This window comes from Notamacropus eugenii, chromosome 7 (genome assembly GCF_028372415.1).
Source record: "Notamacropus eugenii isolate mMacEug1 chromosome 7, mMacEug1.pri_v2, whole genome shotgun sequence".
Taxonomy (NCBI): domain Eukaryota; kingdom Metazoa; phylum Chordata; class Mammalia; order Diprotodontia; family Macropodidae; genus Notamacropus; species Notamacropus eugenii.
Window position 1 is genome coordinate 158360990 of NC_092878.1, and position 7900 is coordinate 158368889.

The following is a 7900-nucleotide window of genomic DNA, read 5'->3' on the forward strand; positions in this document are numbered from 1 at the left end:
TTTGGGAGGACTCTTTCCCCAATTTTTCCAAAAAGTCTATATAGTATTGGAATTAGCTGTTCTTTAAATGTTTGATAGAATTCACTTGTGAATCCATCTGACCCCGGAGATTTTTTCCTAGGGAGTTCGTTGATGACTTGTTCACTTTCTTTTTCTGAAATAAGGTTGTTTAAGTATTCAAATTCCTCTTCTGTTAATCTGGGCAATTTATTTTTTTAAAATAATCATCCATCTTATTTAGACTGTCAAATTTATGAGCATAAAGTTGTGCAAAGTAATTTCTAATTATTGTAATTTCCTTCTCATTGAAGATGAGTTCACCCCTTTCATTTTTGATGTTGGTAACTTAGTTTTCTTCTTCCTTTTTTCTAATCAAATTGACCAAAAGTTTATCAATTGTAGTAGCATTTTCATAAACCAACTCTTTGTTTTATTTATTAGTTGAAGAGTTTTCTTAATTTCAATTTTATTATTCTCTCTTTTGGTTTTCACTATTTCTAATTTGGTATTTACTTGGGGATTTTTAGTTTGTTCTTTTTCAAGTTTTTTCAGCTGCATGCACAATTTATTGATCTTCTCTTTCTCTATTCTATTCAAAGATATATAGCTTCTCCTAAGAACTGCTTTCGCAGTATCCCATAACATTTCTTAGGTTGTCTCATTGTTGTCATTCTCTTGAATGAAGTTCTTGATTGTTTCAATGATTTGTTGTTTAACCCACTCCTTCTTTAGGATTAGATTTTTTAGTTTCCAATTAATTTTTCGTCTATCTTTCCACAGTATTTTATTAAATATAATTTTTATGGCGTTATGATTTGAAAAGGATGCATTGACTATCTCTACCTTTCTGCACTGGATCTTGAAGTTTTTATGCCTTACTACGTGGTCAATTTTTGTGTATGTGTCATATACTGATGAGAAAAAGATATATTCCTTTCTATCCCCATTCAATTTTCTCCAGATATCTATCACATATACCTTATTCAGAGTTTTATTCACTCCTCAAATTCTTTCTTGTTTATGTTAAGGTTAGATTTATCATGTTCAGAGAGGGGGAGTTTGAGGTACCTCACTAATATAATTTTACTGTCTATATCTTGTGGTAACTCCATTAACTTCTCCTGTAAGAATTTGGATGCTAAGCCACGTCGACCATATATGTTTAATAAAGATATTGCTTCATTTTTTATGGTGCCTTTTAGCAGGATATAGTTTCCTTCCTTATCTCTTTTGATTAGATCTATTTCTGCTTTTTCTTTGTCTGAGATTAGAATTGCTACCCCTGTTTTTCTTACATTAGCTGAAACGCAACATATTCTGCTCCAACCTTTTACCTTTACCCTGTGTGTATCCCCCCATTTCAAATGTGTTTCTTGTAAACATCATATTGTTGGAAGATGGCTTTTAATGCATTCTGCTATCTGTCTCTGTTTTATGGGAGAATTCATCCCATTCACACCCACAACTATGATTACTATCTGTGTCTTTCCCTCTGTCCTCTTTCCCACCATTTGTGGTTTGAGTTCTTCCTTCTCTCTCCCCCTGCACAGTAGAGTTTTAATTTTTGACAACCCCCTCCTGCAGTCTTCCCTTCCTTCTTTCAGCCCCTCTCCCTTTTACTGCCCTTTACCCTTACTACTTCTGCCCTCCCTTTTAGCCTCCTCTTTGCTTTCTTTCCCCCTTCCCCTCTTACTGCCTATAGAGCTAATTAGATTTATATACTTAATTAACTTTGTTGTTCCCTCCTTGAACCAAATCAGATGAGAGTACCTCTGAAACAATGCCCATCTCCCTCCCCTCCTTCCCTCTACTGTAATATAATTTTGTACTTCTTCCCGTGATGTAATTTACCATTTCTGCTTCCCCCTTCTCATATCTTCTATTACAATCCCTTTGCATGCTTGAATCACATTTTTGTCATCACATCATTTACTTTATGCCTGTTCCCTCTATCTGTATATATCCCTTTTATATTTCACAATAGATATACAATTCTGCAGATTAACAAGTTTCATCTTCCCTTAGAGGGAGGCAAACAGTTTACTGAAATTGAGTAACAAGATTTTTTCCCCCAGTTTACCTTTTTATATCTCTCTTGATATGTGTATTAGAAGATTAAATTTTCTTCTGAGTTCTAGTCTTTTTACCAGGAAGGCCTAGAAATCCCTTATTTCATTGAATGTCCATCTCTTTGCCTGAAATGTTATGCTGAACTTTGCTGGGTAATTGATCCTAGGTTGCAGTCCCAGCTTCTTTGCCTTGTGGAATGTCACGTTCCAGTTCCTTCAATCTTTTAATGTAGAAGCTGCAAGGTCCTGTGTGATCCTGACTGTAGCTCCTCAATATTTGAATGGTTTCCTTCTAGCTGCCTGCAGTATTTTCTCCTTCACTTGACAGTTCTGGAATTTGGCAACAATATTTCTTGGTATATTAGTTTGTGATCCCTTTGGGAGGTGAATGGTGGATTCTTTAACTGAGTACTTTGCCCTCTGGCTCTAACAATTCTGGGCAGTTTTCTTTGATGATTTCTTGGAAGATATTGTCCGAATGAATGATTGTAAGTCTGAGGTGCAAGTGCTGCAGAGATTCCTAGGGCTCCATCGCGTCTCTCACTTGCTTGGCACCTCTTAACTCCAGTTCTGAGGTGCTATTCTGCTTTGCTGCTGCTTCCTCAGACTACCCTGGGCTTCCCTGCTTGGGCCTGCCACAGGCAGGACACTCTGTGCTGTGTGCTGTGTGCTCCTCCATCACAGTGGAACAGATTCTTCCCCTCGATCTTCCAGTCTATCGTGGGCTGTGATTATGCCACAGTCCTTCTTTTATTGGATTCTTCACCTCCAAAATTTGGTCACATTCTCTTTTTCGAGGTATCTGAGGGTGTTTGTCCTCATGCTTACGTGAGTAGTTGCTCTCACTCCACGGTCTTGCTCTGCCCACAAAGTACAAAATTTAACTGAAGAACACAATTCCTTAATAGAAATGAACAAGTGGAAGCTAGTGTTTCTACAGAACATCAAGAAACAATAAAAAAGAGTGCAAAAAAATAAAATTTGATGTGAAATATCTCACTAGAAAAAAACATCTGACCTGGAAAAGAGATCCAGGGGAGATAATTAAAAGAATTTCACTTCCTTAAAACCTTGAAAAAAAACAGAGCCTAGATATCTTTTAGGAAATTATCCAGGAAAGTTGCCCTGATATTCTAGAATTGGAGGGTAAAATAGAAATTGAAAGAATTATTCATTTACCCTTGAAAGAGATACCAAAATGAAAACTCCCAGGAATATTATAGCCAAACACCAAAGCTCCAAGTTCAAGGAGAAAATATTACAAGTACCCAAAAAGAAGCAATTCAAGTATCATGAAACCAGAATCAGGATAACACATGACTTGGTAGTTTCTACATTAAAAAAAATCAGAGAGCTTGAGATATGTTATTCTGTAGGCCAAAGGAGCTAGGATCAAATATCTGTAAGTCACCTACTAGAACTTCCGGGAGCTAAAATGGCAGAGTGACCAGTAAATGCTCTCTTTTCCCCCCTTGTTGACCTTGAAAGAACCATAAAATATTTCCCCAGGAAAATCCCAGATTAGTCGTCACAGTGAAGGGGAAAACAGTCTCACAACATCCGAGGCTAGGAAAACAGCTAAGGGGGGATTCCTCTTACTGTGGCAGAGGCAAACCTGAAGGAGAGGGGCTCCAGGGTAGTGGAAACTTGCACTAGGACCCAGAGGAGCCTTAGCACTCCAGGGAAAATGAAAAGAAAATAGGGCAGCCAGGATCACCAACCCCTGAGCCTGCTTTTGCCTCAACTCAGCTGAGGAGATCTCCTAGGACCAGACCACTCCTTCCCCACACATAACAAACTAGCCCCAGGGCTGATCGGGGAAACACAAAACAGAAAGATAAAAAGGCAACTGTCCTTAGTTTTTATACACCAGTCAGTTCAACACCAAGTTCTGCAGCTTCTAACTGAAAGAACTAGAAGACACAACAAATATTATCATCATAAGTAAGAAAAAGCAAAACAAGGATGAAAAAACCATAGAACCTTTCTAGGGCGACAAGGACCAAAAGAAGAATACCAAAGAGGCCAGTAGTGAGACTGTACTCCCATCTGAAACTTAAGAAGGGACCATGAACAGCTCACATGCACAAACAGCTTTCCTGGAACAGCTGAAGAAGGAAATAGAAGAAAAATTGGCCAATGATTTGAAAAATATGAAAAAAGAATTCACTGATGAAGAACATCTCTTCAAAAAGAAAAATTGAACAAATAGAAATGGAAACACAAAACCTAACAGGGAAAACTGGACAAATGGAAAAGGAAATACAAAAACTAACTGGAGGAAATAACTCCTTAAAAGGAACAATTGGACAGATGGAAAAGGAGATGCAAAAGTTAAGTGAAGAAAACAATTTGAGAAAAATTCAGTGAAGTAGAGGACTTTCAAACATTCCTTATGAAAAGACCAGAGGTGATTGAAAATGTGACTTCCAAATAAAAAACTAAAGAGAAGAATAAAAAGGCAAACAGGAAAGGGAACTCATAAGGGACTTAAGTTGAAACTGTTTATATTCTTACCTGGGAAAATAGTACTTATAAATCACACAGAATTTGTAATTATTAATCCAGTTAGAAAGAGTACATATAGACAAAGGGTACAGATGTCAGTTCAATATTGTAGGATGATATCTTAAATAACAAAATTAAGGGATGAGAAAGTGGAATACACTGGGGGAAAGGAAAAGGGAAAAGTAGAATGGCGCAAACAATCTCACATAAAGGAGCCAAGAAAGAGCTTTTTCAGTGGGGGGGGGGCAGGGAATGAGGGAGGTGTCAAGGAAAGCTTGAACTCTACTCATTGGAATTGGCTCAAAGAGGGGAAAATATGAACAGTCTATTGGGCATACAAACTTATCTTACTATACAGGAACGTAAAAGGGGAAAAAAGACAAGAGAGAGGAGGGGAGTTTATAGAACGAAGAGTGGATGAGGGGAGTCAGTAGTCAGAAGCAAAACGTTTTCCCAGGGTGTAGGGGTAAAGGAGAGAGATAATAGAATAAACAGTGAAGGAAATAGGATAGAGGGAAATACAGTTAGCAATCATAAATGTGAAAAAGATTTTTTTTAAATATGTATTTAATTTTAGTTTTCAACATTAATTTCCACATGATTTTAGGTTCGAAACTGTCACCCCATCTCTCCCCTCCCCCACCCCAAGACACTGTGCATTGTGATTATTCCTTCCCACAATCTGCCCTCTCTTCTGTCACACCCCTCCCTTCCCTTATCTTCATCTTCTCTCTTTTCTTGTAGGGTGAGATAGATTTCTATACCGATTACCTGTATTTCTTATTTCCCAGTTGCATGGAAAAACAATTCTCAACATTCTTTCCTAAAACGTTGAGTTCCAACTTCTCTCCCTTCCTCCCCTCTCACCCATTCCCACTGGGAAGGCAAGCAATTCCATATAGGCTACATATGTGTAGTTTGGCTAAAGACTTCGATAATATTCATGCTATGAAAGACTATATTTTTCTCCATCCTATCCTGCCCGCTTTTTATTCTATTCTCTCTTCAGACCTTGTCTCTCCCCTAAAGTGTTTACTTCTAATTATTCCCTCTTCCCATTGCCCTACCTTCTATCATCCACCCACCCCACTTATCCCCTTCTCCCCTACTTTCCTGTAGTGTAAGATAGATTTTCATAGAAAATTGAGTGTGAATGTCATTCTTTCCTTAAGCCAAATATGAAGAAAGTAAGCTTCACTTTTTCCCTCTCACCTCCCCCATTCCCCTCCATTGAAAAAAACGTTTTCTTGCATGTTTTATGAGATATAGTTTGCCCCATTCCATTTCTCCCTTTCTCCCCCTAATATATTCCTCTCTCACCCTTAATTTCAATTTTTAGATATCATCCCTCCCTATTCAATTCATCCTGTGCCCATATTTCTATAAACCCTCCAACTATACAAATACTGAGAAAAATTTCAAGAGTTACAAATATGGTCTTTCCATGTGGGAATGTAAAGAGTTCAACTTCAGTAAGTCCCTTATGATTTCTTTTCCTGCTTACTTTTTCTTTCTTCTCTTGATTCTTGTGTTTGAAAGTCAAATTTTATTCAGTTCTGGTCTTTTCATCAAGAATGCTTGAAAGTTATCTGTTTTATTGAATGACCATTTATTCCCCTGAAGTATTATACTCAGTTTTGCTGGGTAAGTGATGCTTGGTTCTAACCCTTATTCCTTTGACTTCTGGAATATCATATTCCAAGTCCTTGGATCCCTTAATGTCGAAACTGCTAGATCTTGTGCTAGCCTGCTTGTATTTCCACAATACTCAAGTTGTTTCTTTTAGGCTGCTTGCAATATTTTCTCCTTGACCTGTGTATTCTGGAATTAGGTTACAATATTCCCAAGAGTTTTTTTTTTTTCAGATTTCTTTCAGGAGGTGATCAGTGAATTCTTACAATATTGATTTTACCCCGTGGTTCTAGAATATCAGGGCAGTTATCCTTGATAATATCATGAAAGATGATATCTAGGTTTTGTTGTTTTTTTAATCATGACTTTCAGGTAGTCCCATAATTTTTAAATCATCTCTGCTGGATCTATTTTCCAGGTCAGTCGCTTTTCCAATGAGATATTTCACACTGTATTCTTTTTCTTTTCATTTTTTTGGTTTTGATCTGTTATTTCTTGATTTCTCATAAAGTCATTAGCTTCCATCTGCTCCATTCTAATTTTTAAAGAATCATTTTCTTTAGGGAGCTCCTGAACCTCCTTTTCCATTTTGCTAATTCTGCTTTTTAAAGCATTCTTCTCCTCATTGACTTTTTGTATCTCGTTTGTCATTTGACTTAGTCTATTTTTAAAGGTGGTATTTTCTTAAGCCTTCTTTTTTTTTTGGTCTCCTTAAGCAAGCTGTTGACTCATTTTTCCTGATTTTCTTGCATTGCTGTCATTTCTCTTCCCAATTTTTCCTCCACGTTTCTTATTTGATTTTCAAAATCCTTTTTGAGCTCTTCTGTGTCCTGAGACCACTGCATATTTATTTTGGAGGTTTTGAACACAGAAGCCTTTGACTTGCATGCATTGTTGTTACTCACCAGAAAGGATGGAAGAAAGTGACCTTCTATAATCATTATTTTTTCCCCTTTTTGAGGCATTTTCCCAGCCAATTACTTGACTTTTGAGTCCTTTGTCAAGAAGTGAGTATACTTGGGGGTCCTGTAATTTCTCAATTCCTCCAAGGTGGTACAATTAAGGGAGGGGAGTTTGTTCCTCTCCTGTCCTGTGCTCTCGTTTGGGAGCAACCACAAGCTTTCATGCCCAGGACCTGTGAGTAGAATTCCCTCTCCAGAGCCTCCACCAGCTCCACAAGTCAGTGCTCCTCCTCACCCCAGGACTGCCACTCAGGGCTGAAACTCAGATCAGCTCCTCAATTCCCTCAAGGTTTTTTAGGTGGAAGGCTTCAAAAATAGATGCTGCTGCTCCTGCTACAGCCTGGGGCCAGTGCTAGGGGAGGACCCTTCTCCTTTCTCACCCAGGTGAAAGATTCTTCTCAGTGACCTTTGAGGCTGTCTTTGGTGTTTGTGGGTTGAGGTATAGGGGAACTGCAGCTGCTGCTGGTGGTGCCCTGAAGCCTGCTCTAGTCCTGTCACTTCCATGCCATGCAACCAAAACTGGGCTACACTCTGCTCTGAGCTTGGTATGATAGAACTTTCCTGTCAGTCTTCCAGGCTGCCTTAGGCTGTAAATCTCTTTCACTCTGTCATTTGTGGATTCTGTTGTACTAGAATTTGTTAAGAGTCATTTTTTACAGTTATTTTATAGGCTATGGGAGAAGAGTTTCTACAAGTCAGTTCTTCTACTCCACCATCTTAACTCCACCC